This window comes from Echinops telfairi, unplaced genomic scaffold (genome assembly GCF_000313985.2).
Source record: "Echinops telfairi isolate 266 unplaced genomic scaffold, ASM31398v2 ScPeMD7_6080;HRSCAF=6971, whole genome shotgun sequence".
NCBI classification, from domain to species: Eukaryota; Metazoa; Chordata; class Mammalia; order Afrosoricida; family Tenrecidae; genus Echinops; species Echinops telfairi.
Genome location: NW_022109980.1, coordinates 2558690 through 2571878, shown reverse-complemented (window position 1 = coordinate 2571878; position 13189 = coordinate 2558690).

Here is a 13189-nt window from a genome sequence, read left to right as displayed (position 1 = left end):
TCCCAATTCTACCTTACAAATCTGGCTAGACCAGAGGATGTACATTGGTACAGATAGCAAATGGAAACACAGGGAATCCAGGACACATGACTCCTTCCAGACCAGTGGTGAGAGGGGCGATGCCTGGAAGGTGGAGGGGTAGAAAAGGGCAACCGATTACAAGAATCTACGTATAGCCTCCTCCCTGGGGGATGGACAGCAGAGAAGAGGGCAGGGGGAGATGTCAGACAATGTAACATATGACAAAATAATAATTCATGAATTATGAAGGGTTCATGAGGGAGAGGGGAGTTGGGAGGGAAGGGGAAAATGAGCAGCCGATATTAAGGGCTCAAGTAGAAGCCAAATGTTTTGAGAATGACGAGGGCAACAAATGTACATACGTGCTTGACACAATGGATGTATGTATGCATTGTGATAAGAATTGTACGAGCCCCCAATAAAATGGTTAAAAAAAAGATGCCCTTCTTGATGCCTTGTTTAGATAAGATGCCTTATCTTGTTTAGATAAAATGCCTTTTTGTTAAGTTTTTAAATGATTTCTATATTAAAATTTATTTGCATTTAAAAAAGAAATATGTTATTTTATTTCTTGTCTGCTGCTTCCATAAGCATGGACTAAAATCCCATATGCTCCAGAAATTCTTTCTGTAAAATTCAGAGATTAGTTCCTTTTCCATTTGTCTTTGCCAAATATTTTTTACAGTCTGTGGGTTCTGTTTTACCTCTTTTTTTTAAATCATTTTATTGGTGGGGCTCTTACAAATCTTATAACAATCCATCATTTAATTGTATTAAGCTCACTTGTGCAAAGGTTGCCATCAACATTTCCAAAATCTTTTCTTTCTACTTGGGCTCATTTTTGAACTCTTTTGATGTGCATGTCTAATTTTAAGAGGTCCAGGTCATCTATTTTGTCTTCTGTTGTTTATGCTACTTTTAGTCATGTTCGATAGTGTATACATGCCCTTTAACACTGTCCTTTTTTTTCTTTGATAGTCTTTATAGTTTTCAATTTTACATGTAGGTCTTTGATCCATCTTGAGTTTGGTTTTGTATATGGTGTAAGATTTTAGTCCTGTTTCATTTTTATGTAAATACCTATCCAATTTTACTAGCAGCATTTGTTAAAGAGACTATTTCTTCCTCATTTAGGATCCCTGATGGAGTAGTGGCTATGAGTTAGTCTACAATATGCATAGTCAACAGTAGAAATCACCAGCAGCTCCATGGGGGAAAGACTGGGCTTTTAGCTCCCATAATCAATTAAAGTCTCAGAATCCCAAGAGGAATTTTTACAAGTCAGCAATAACTCTATGGCAGTGAGTTTTCTTCCTCATTTAATGAATTTCAGCTCTGTGTCAAAGATTAACCCTTCATAGGTGGGTTTACTACTAGACAAAGAGAGATATGCATGATTAGATCTAGGCAGCATTATTTGAAATAGCAAAAAAAAAAATGGAAAGAACATGTGTCCATCAAAGGATGAATGCATAAAGAAACTATGTACATATACACAACTGAATACTATGCAACACTAAATAATAACTATGAATCTATGAAATACTTTATAACATGGATGAGCCCGAAGCAGAGTATGCTGAGTAAAATTAGTTAATCACAAAAGGTCAAATATTGTAAAAGACAACTATTATAAAAATTCAAGAATAGATTTGCACTCAAAAATAAATATTCTCTGATGGCTACCAAGAGTGGGAGAGTTTCTTTTTCTATACATACATCAATTGTGTAAAGCACATTTGTACATTCATTGCCCTCATCATTCTCAAAACATTTGCACTCTACTTAAGCCCCTGGCATCAGCTCCTCATATTTTTTCCCTCCCTCTCCGCTTCCCCCTCCCTCATGAGCCCTTGATAATTTATAAATTATTATTTTGTCATATCTTGCCCTGTCCGACGTCTCCCTTCACCCACTTTTCTGTTGCCCGTCCCCCAGGGAGGAGGTCACATATAGTTCCTTGTCATCGGTTCCCCCTTTCCAATCCACCCTCCCTTCACTCTCCCGGTATCGCCACTCACACCACTAGTCCTGAAGGGACCAAACTCACTGGCATTAATTAGCCTCTGGTAAATATTGACTATATAAGGTAGAGAGGGCAGTCACAAACTAGAGGATAGAAACATACCAGTTTGGGACAAGGAGACGGCACTCTACATACAATAAAAGGGACATTAACAAAATGTGATCAAGGCAAAGGAGGGCACTAGGAGGAGCTCAAGAGATAAATGAAACAGAGGTAAATATTTTATACACGAACCTACAATAATAGTAATAATCATAATCTACAAGTGGATACAAAAACAGAAAAGCTGAATAGGTGTGGGAAAGAGAATGTGACTATATCCACAAATATGTGTAAGTTTGAGAGAGGACATTTCTATATATGAATTTACATATTCTGCAAATACATCCATAAATATAGTAGAGCATACAGGGGGCAAAATTATGAAATCTTCTTAGCCATAACCAACCCTCTTGATTGAATGTTTGTCTGGGCCTGAGCGCTCATTAGTCTCAGAGGATACTAAGCTCAATTAGCACAATGAAATGCTCAGTGTTCTACGTCCTACTTTGATAAGTAGTGACTAGAGTCTCAAACACTTGTGAGCAGCCATATAAGGCACAACTATTGGTTACTTGTTTTCTAGAACAACAACAAACAAGTAAACAAGCAAAAGTGGGGGAAAAAATCAAAGAGGCAAGGAAGCAATTAATCCTGTGGACTAATAGACCATGGCAAGCTCAGCCTTCAGGATGCTGGGCCAGAAAAGTTAGAAGGTGACTGGCTACTACCACCAACTGCTCTGAAATCAATCACATTAGAAAGTTCTGGATGTTGTTGTTAAGTGTTGTGGAGTTAATTCTGACTCATTATAACTCTCTGCACAACAGATGAAATGCTGCCCAATTGTGTGCCACCCTCACAATGGATATTATGGTTGAGCCCACTGTTGTGTTCACTGTGTCAACACATCTCCTTGAGAATCTTCATCGTTTTGGGTTGACACTCTGCCAAGCATAATGTTCTTTTCCAAGTACTAGTCATTCATGATAACGTGTTCAAAGTATGTGTGACCAAGTTCACTCTTTTCCCCTCAAAACAGCCTTCTGTCTGTACTTTCTTCAATATAGATTTGTTATTTCCTCTGACAGTCCAGGGCATTTTCAATATACTTCTGCAACACCATATTTCATATGTACTAATTATTTACCAATCTTCCTTATTCATTGCATAGCTTTCACATGCATAAGCAGAAATAAAAAATACCATGGCTTGAATCAGTCTCATATTAGTCCTCCAAATAACATCCTTGATCTTCAACAATTCAAAGAGAACTTGTACAACAGATTTACCCAAATGCTATACATAGTTTAATTTCTTGAATGTTGCTTCTATGAGCATTGATTGTGGATTCAAGCAAAATTACATCCTTGACAACTTCAATAATTTATTCACTTATAATGATTCTGTTGATTGTTCCATTTATAAGTATTTTTGTTTTCTTTACATTGAGTAAAAAACCCTGGTGAGTAGTGGTAATGCGCTGGGCTGCTAACTGCAGTTTGAAACTACTAGTCACTCCAGGGGAGAAAAATGGGGATTTCTACTCCTGTAAAGAGTGACATTCTTGGAACCTCATTGGGAACAGATTTACCCTGTTCTGTAGAATCAAAATCAACTCATGGCCATGGGTCAAATCAACTCAATGGCTATGAATTTTTTGGTTTTGATTTTACATTGAATCGCAATCCACATGGAAGGCTTTGATTTTCATATGTAAATGCTTCAAGTCCACCTTGCTTTCAGAAAGCAGGGTTGTATTCTCTGTATATTACAGGTTATTTATAAGCCTTCACCCAATCCTGATGTCTTGTTTTCATTTATATAGTCTAGCATCTTATTTGCTCAGTACACAAATTAAATAAGTGTGGTGAAATAATACAACCTTGATGCATGCCTTTCCCGATTTTAAACCAAGCAATATTCCTTTGTTCTCTCTGAATGACTACTTCTACTACATGTAAAGGTTCTGCACGGACAAAACAAGTGTTCTGGAATTCCCATTCTCAATATTATCCACAGTTTGTTATGATCCACAAAATCAAATCTTTTGCATAGTCAATGAAACATCAAGTAAACATCTTTTTGGTATTCTCTGCTTTCAGCCAAGTTTCACCCGATGTTGTTACATTGTTGTTAGGGGCCGTCAAGTCAGTTCCAACCCATAACCACCCAATGCCTGACAGAAGGAAACACTGCCCGGTACTGGGCCATCTTCGCAAGTGTACCGATGCCTGAGCCCATTGTTACAGTCATTGCATCAATCCATTTTCTTGAAGGCCTTCCTCTTTCTCACTGCCTCTCCTCTTGAATCAACCCTGATGTGCTTCTCCAGGGCCTCGTCTCTCTTGACAACATGTCCAATGTATGTAAGATGAAGTCTTGTCATTCTTTTTGCTAAGGAGTACTCTGGTTATACTTCTTCCTACTTTTGATATTCCTTGCCAGCACCACAATCCCCATAGCCTCCATCATTAGAGATGGAGAATAACATATAACCTCCTCTCTGGGGGCCGGAAAACAGAACAGTGGGTGAAGGGAGATGTCGGACAGTGTAAGACATGACAAAATAATAAGAATTTATAAATTATCAAGGGGTCATGAGGGAGAAGGGAGCAAGGAGGGAGGGGGAAAATGAGGAGCTGATACCAAGAGCTTAAGTGGAGAGCGAGTATTTTGAGTACGATGAGGGCAACATATGTACAAATGTGCTTGACACAATGATGTATGGATGGATTGTGATAAGAGTTGTATGAGACCCCCAATAAAATGATTTTTAAAGTCTATAAAAAATTCTAAATCATAAGCAAATTGGGTTTATTGTTTAGATAATAGAGTCACATGGGACCCCACAGACTCTAGCTCTTAGTCACCCTTCAGACCTAGAACTGAATTTAGCCTAATAGATCAACTTTCAGCCAAAAAATAGACAGGAATATATAAGGTGAATGATAACACTAAGGCTATATGATCTCCTTTGAACAATCAGTCATTTAAGATCACAAAATATAAAGTTTAAAAAGACAGGAAAGTTAGGAAAGAAAGAGGAATGCACATGAGAAGGAAGTGGGATGAATGATGTTACATTGTGGGACTTGCAATCAATGATATGAAACAAAATGTAAGTGGAAATTGATTTTTTTTACTTTACCAATTCACAATAACATTTTCTTGTCTTTAAAGAATTTAAAGAACTAGAAACCCAATAATCTTAAATCTGCTGGTTTTAGTGTTTTAACATGAAATCTCCTTAAGTCCAATATTTGATTCAAAATGAAGCACAGTGAAACACTGCAGATACATGTGGGAGATTAGAAGTGTGTTAATTAAGTCATAAATCTGATGTCTAAAAAACAGAAAGAATGTAACATTTATTCTTCTGAAACATACTATAAAGATTTGTTTGTACAGTAATTAAATACATATTGGAGGAGCATACTCTTTGGTTTTATTAATGTCTTCTTGAGCTTCTCTGATCATTTTCAGTTTAAAGGAAAAATAAAACAAAACAAAACAAATGAATGTGAAAGCCATTTAACTTATATAAGTCCTGGAAGTCCAACATGCAAGGACAAAATAAAAACGTTGATAAATTTTAATCAGGAAATATGTAGATGTTCATCTGAAAATGAAGCTGTAAAATGGGTACCTCCAGAGGTGGTTATGAAGGCCAGGCATTTCATGTAATTGAGGGAAGTAGATTGGGTTTAATAGTCTTTCAATTTATATTCAAGAATTCTAACCTCTTGGTCTATCCTTCATTTCCTCCTATTATAAACTGATGTCCAAAATTTTTTTAACTATTTTATCAAATTCAAGAGTGCCATTATAATGTTAAATGGATTTTGACATTGGAATTTGTGAGAGTGGAGTGATGCACTCTCAGATAAAATGCCAACTAAGCATGCATGAGTACAATCGAGCCAGATTTTCCACATTTTTGAAAAAGTATAAACTCATAGTTTTATACCAAATATGATTTTAAAGTATTAAATACTAATACTAAAATATTTTTAAATGCTGTATTAACCAAACAAAGCCCATTTATGCATCCGTTTTCATTTCGAAATGTCCTTAGGAATTCTGAATGGATTTACCAGAGCCTGTTTGAGGGTTGTTGTGCTTAGGTGCTCTCAAGTTCGTTTCAACTCATAGTGACCATATGTAAAACCTAACAAAACGCTGCTGGTTTCTGCACCATCCTCACAATCATTCTTAGGTTTCAGTCCATTGTTACAGTCACCAAATGAATCCATCGCCCTGAAGTGTCAATTAATTTCATTAAGGGTCTTCCTTTTTGTTGTTGCTGACCCTCCAATAACTGATCCCTCTTGAAAACATGTCTAAAATACATGAGACAAATTCTCACAATCTTTGCTTGTAAAGAGCATTCTGGCGGGATTTCCTGCAGGACCGTTTGTTGTTGTTGTTGTTGTTTTTCCAGTTCATGGTACTTTCAATATTCTTTGCAAACACTGTAACTCATTTACTGTTCTGCTGCCTTCCTTTTTAATTGTCCATTTTTCAGATGCATGAGGCATTTGAAAATATCATGGCTCAAGACAGGTGCATTTTAGCTTTCTAAGGGACACATTTGCCCTTTAGCACCTAAAAGTGGTATTTTGCAGCAGATTTTCCCAATAAAATATACTGATTCCATGAGCAGTGATTGTGGATCAAAGCAAAATGAAATACTTAACAACTCCACCTTTTTTTTCCATTTATCATGATTCTATATATTGGTCCAGCTCTGAGGATTGTTGTTTTCTTTACACTGAGTTTTAATCTATACTGAAGGCTGTGGTCTTTGATTTTCATCAGTAAGTGCCTCAAACCGTCCTTGCAAGGTTGTTACAGCAGCATATCTCAAGTTGTTAATGAGCTTTTCTCCAATCCTAATGCTGAGTTCTTTGTATTGTTTCTTGAATTGTTTCTTGACATACAGAATGAATAGGTATGGTGATCTGGGATAAATAAACCCCTCAGGGCCAACAATGAGAGTAGTGATACCAGGAGGATTAGGGGAGGGTGGGTGGGGAAAGGGATAATTGATCACAAGGATCAAACTATAATGCCCTCCCAGGGGGATGAGTAATGGTAAAGTGGGTGAGGGGAGATGGAGGACAATGTAAGATATGAAAATAATAATCTATAACTTATCAAGGGTTCATGAGGTAAGACAGGGAGGGGAGGGAAGGGGAAGAAATGGGGAGCTGATATCAGGAGTTCAAGTGGGAAGAGAATGTTTTGAAAATGATGATGGAGGCGTATGTGCAAATGTGCTTGACACACTGGATGAATGTATGGGTTGTGTTAAGAGATATAAGAGTACCCAATAAAAGTATTTAAAAAATAAGTATGGTGAAAGGATGCACACCTTTCCTGATTTACTCAGTAAGCCACTTAGTACAGGGGATAAATCAGAAGAATTTATCACTAGTTACTAGTTTTACTTCTTTCCACTTCTGGGCCAGGGGACCCATTGAAATACTGACATTGTCATGTGCGAGAGGATAGAGGATATATTTTGAAACAAGAAAAGATAGTCTGGGGATATTTCTATTCACTATAATAATTGCTGTTTGTTTAGCATTATTGTAGCCAGAGGATCTTCCAAATTGCATTATTTAATCCTCAGAGAAATTTTCCATGGCATTATAATTGTTGTCATGGACTCAACATCTAACACTTGGTTCATATATCAAGAATGATGGAGCAATGCATACAACAAGAGAGAACAAAAATCTGTGTTACATACATAATGAGGCTTTCTGGAGATAGCACAATAGGTTTCCCAGGCTGGTCTGAACATGGCCAGAGAAATCAGGGGAAGGAGATTAGCCTATGATGTGCTATCATAGTTAAGGGGTAACACTGGTGTGAGAGCTGGTGAGGGTTCTTGCACATGTACAGGGAATTGGGTAATTGGAATTTCCCACTGGTCTGGTACCAAGGGAGGAATCATCCAGGCTTTTTTATCAACTTGCAGAATGGCAAACTAGGAAAAGAGAAGAGTAAGCATTATGAGATGTTAGCAGGCAAACATTTAAAAATGGAGCAGAATATTCATTATGGTGTTTTAATAGATGAATACCCTGAAACTCAGAAAGTCTATGGATTTTTCCAAGGTAATATGGTAGAGCAAGGAATCAAACTCAAGTCTACTTACAAAGTTGCGACATTATCTTGCCACAAAATCAAAGGTCTTAAACTACACAATTGTTGAACACATGAAGAATAAATTGTTGATATTTTAAAACTAAGATTGCACCTCACATATTCATTTATTCATTTTGATATTTAAATTGTTCTCAGTTTGCCAGTGGTATGCCTTCCAAGCTATAGATTGTATATTCTAAATGCATCTCCATAAGTTTCTTAATACTTTACCACTGTGTGAGCCATTTTCTTAATATAAGTCCTCTCTCTCTCTCACAGACGCACACACACATACATATATATATGTTTCACTGGTTTTGTTTCTCTAGAAAACTCACTATAACTCAGCCATATAATGAGTAAGTATCAGAGGTCAGATTTGAACAGATTCTGATTTCTGAATTCATCCTCTTAGTCATTGTATAATAAATGATACCTGCCTCTCATTTTCTTGCAAACTTTCCTCTCACTAAGGGTCTAACCTTGAGATTGATTATCATAGCCCATAGGATGAGAGATCAAATAATGTTATGCCCAATGTTTGAATGGGGTGGTGGTTGGGGTGGTGGTTCTCATGGCTAGACAAATGGAGTAGTAGGCCTAAGCAAGTGTCCAGCTCAGGAGAAGGATTTTTAAGCTTCCAATCTTTTTAGCAGAGTTTATATAAAGTAACAGAGTCTTTCAATCTACTCAACTATGGCAGCATTACTACTATTATTACATATAATCTACTGAACAAAAATAATCATTGTTATAATCATAAAAATGAAAATCGTGGAAGATTAACTATAATGGAGGATAAGAAATAAATAAAAGGCATGATTTGGTATGACTGTAGAAAATTGAGCAGAGAAATGCAAGCCTAGCTAGGGTGCATATACTGAGTACCTTTTGTTGATTTCCATTGAAAGTGAGAGCCTTTGCAAGATAGAAAATGCTAATGCTGCTCTAGGAGTTTCTGTAAACAGAAATACTCAGCATCCAATAATGAGAAGTGCCAGGTATCAGAATCACTGAGTCCCAAGCTACAGATGACTGGCTCCTTGTGGCTTCAAGTATTTTTGATAGAAAATGAATATCCTCTAGAACTTACACACTACTCACACAGATTGCTTCACTTGAATATCATCAATTTGTCCTCTCTTCCCTCAGTGGGCCATATTCCATTAAAAATTGCATAATGTTCATGGGGTAGGGGGAGCGGAGAGGGGGGGGGATTTGGAGCTGATACCAAGGGCTCGAGTAGAAAGCAAATGTTTTGAGAATGATGAGGGAAACAAATGTATAAAAGTGCTTGACACAATGGATGGATGCGTGGATTGTGATGCGTTATACAAGCCCCCAATAAAATTATTTAATTATTTAAATAATTGCATAATGTCAAATGGCCACCTTTCTTTTCTTTTCTCTTTTCAGCAGTTTTAAGTGCTGCTTCTGTGCCTGACTTCTTGCTGTAGTAATAACAATAAAGTACTTGAGCTCTAGCTGCATAAAGAGTAAAAGATTGCTGTCTGTTCCACCTTCCTCCCACTATGACTTCAGGTTACCTAAGACCTGAAATTCCTACCATGAAGATTAATCAATTGAGTTTAGTGGGCGTTTTTTGATTGTCAGTCAATGGAATCAATAAAAGATGCTACAGTAAATGCTTAAGGACATACATGAGTATTTTTCTGTCCTCCTGGACTTCACCACCATCTAATGGGAAGATGTATATGTACAGTTAATAACGCATCATCTGTCAGTCACTCTAATGGTGTCTACTAAGAAGGAGCCCAAGTCACTCTGCCTGGAAAAGTTACACACAAAAAAATAGATATGCACAGGTGTATAAAGAATGAGTGAATATGTATTAATTAGGAGGAGAGAACAAAGAGGAGAGAGTAGACAGAAATATCAAAAGTTATGTAAATGTTAATTTAACAAGGAGCTTTGTATGGCTATAAAGGGGCCTGTGTGGCATGTCAAAAGGTGAAATGATCAGAAGGAAGAGAAGGTGGGAAGTGATAGAACATTTACTGGCTGCTCTCTATGTGTCGTGGTTCAAACTAAATACTCTTGGCTGCTAAAAAAAGATTGAAAATTGAAGTCCACTCAGAGGACCCTTAGAAGAAAGACCGGATGATCTGCTTATGAAAAAAAAATCAGCCGTTACAATTCTGTTCTGACACACATGGGCTCAGTCACTATGGGTCAGAATCTACTTGATGGCAACTCTTTTACTGGTTGCTTATGTGCTTATTTACTGGTTGCTTATGTTGAATAATTTTACCCGCCTTTCTTCCTCCAACTTCAGCAGACAAAAATTATTGTCACTCCATATATTAGCAAATGTGTATTTCTCACCAATAGTTCAATGTACTCCTCACCATATTCTAGCGTTCCTTACAAGTAAATTCAGGTCATGAGACCAGAATTTGACAATGGGATGTGAGCAGAAAAGATGAAATTCCTCGCGTGAGGTGATGTTACCATAGATGATATGTGCTGAAGAGGATGGTAGATACAAGAGGGTGAATGGCATTCTGATGCACGTTGTGTGGGAGCAGAAAAGGAGTATTTTTTACGTTATCACTCACTGCCATCAAATCAATTCTAATTGTTTCCTTTTCTTTTTTGTCAACGGCCAAGTAGCAAACATATTAGACTATGAAGACCATACAAACTGCTATACTACTCAACTGTGCAATAACAGCTTGAATGCATCAATTCCAACTCATGGTGACTCTACAAGACAGGGTAGACCTGCCCTTGTGGCTTTCCAAGTCTGCAACTCTTCACGAGAGTAGAAAGTCTCCTCTTTTGAATGGCTGTTATTGAAGTTACTAGTCTCTAGGATTTGAGAGTTAATTTGTTACCATAGCATAATGTAGCTACACCCAGTGAGTCAATCTGGCTTGCTGCCTGTTTTTGTAAATAAAAGTTGATTACAAGACGGTCATGTCCAATCATTTATATCTTGTCTAATCATTTATATCTTGTCTATGGCTACATTCATGATACTGTTGCATAATTACGTAGCTATAACAAATTGTATGGTCTACATAGTCTAATATATTTGCTACTTGGTCTTTGATAAAAAGAAAAGAAAATGATTTGGCCACCCCTGTCCTGTTTTACAAACAAAGCAAAGAAGAGATCATGCTCTGTTTTTTTTTATTTTTATTTTTTCATGCTCTGTTTATAATAGCTAATAAACTATTGTGGGGATTTAAACTCAGTTCTATCCTCAGATGTCATTCCCTATTTCTTGCTTTTACTGATCCTACTTCTGTGACTTCCAGTTGGTTCTGTTCTTCAATTACTATAGTTCTCCTGTTTATCTACTCATACCATATGGATTGATAGCTCATTGCAGAATTACTTTTCTGGCTCAGTATTGTCATATCTTTGAGGAATGACTTATAGTCTCCTAATACTCAAATCCTCCCGTTAGTGTCACTTTAGCCTTGAGAAGCTAGCAATGGAGGGGGGGAAAGGGAAGAATCAAAGAAATCTGATCACTCAGTTTATGCAACTGGGTGGAAAGAGACAAAATGAGCTGATAGCTGATACAAGGATGTGACAAAGGTTAAAATGGAGGAGAAAGAAGTCTAATATGGGATACATCAAGTTTGGGGTTCTTATGAGAAAAATCCAGGTGGAGATGTTCAATCAGCAGTTGGGTAAATTGGTCTAAAGCTCAGGAAAAAAAGGTTAGGATGGAGATATAATGTAGTGAATTATGCTGAGTCATCTCTCCTCTCTTAATTCTTATGACAATCAGTGTTCGAGCTAGAAGGTGGCCCACGAGGATCAGGATGCAGTCTGAAATAAGGATTGTGTTCATTCCATAATTACATAAAAACAAAGTTAATGGGCACAGCCAGGACTATATCTGGTATCTTGGCCTTTAAGCAACAGTCTTCCCTCCCCCCTCGCCCCAAACATAGCATGTTGTGTCCTTATGTTTTAGGACCAGCCTATTTCATGTGTACAGACCCTATCGGGGCTCTATTTGGGACTAGGGAGCTTCCTTTAAGAAATATGACCAAATCCCTTCACATTTCTACCAAGATTTTATAGAAAATACGTTCAGGCTTAATATCTCAAGCCCTTTTTTCCCTGAGAGAAACAATGGAATGAATTATTCAGCATGCCACAGGAAGACCATAAATTATTTGAGCTTTGCACAGTTTACCTGGAGTTGAATCAAGGATTGCTAATGCATTATAGTGATTAATCCTAAAGATTTGCAAAAATGGATCCTTTCCCCTTGTTCCTGTTAAGAGGGGGTATAGGCCAAATCCACAAGTAAAACTGTATTTTTCCTAAATATATTTGGTCTTTTCTTTATCCTTTCCAAATAATAAGTTTAAAGGAATAAGCAACTATGTAAACTCAAACCAAAGAGTTAAGAATCCAACAACAACACCTTTTCCCCCTCTTCACAGTTGGCTCATTATCCTGACTCTCCTAAATGGTAAGTCATATCAAATAAATGAGCAGAGGAAATATGTTGGTGTTGTAGATTGGATTGTTCAGTGGCATCGCCTTTAAAAACCTACATCTTCCATTTGAGCCCACCTCATGGACATGGTCCTGCGCTGTCAAACAGGACCCTGTGTTCAGAGAATATGGCTATTGGCTAAATGCTCTCTTGTCATTCTTTTGAAATTCTTGGTAATTATTCCCCCCTAGCTTGTATCAGAACTTCATTTATTTTGTCCAAACATTTTATGAGGCACTAATCCAGCAGTCCTATCATTCCCTATTTCAATCACATCAAGCAGTATTGCACAATTGATACCAGAATCAATTTCAAAACATTTTCTTCCTTCTTGAGTCCCTTGATAAAAGTTCCTCTTTGTCCCCCCACCTCCCTATGGGACCCCCCAGGAACCCTTACTCTATTTGTTGCCTCTATAGCATCATCAAGCCTGACTTTTCCTATAGTGAAAAACA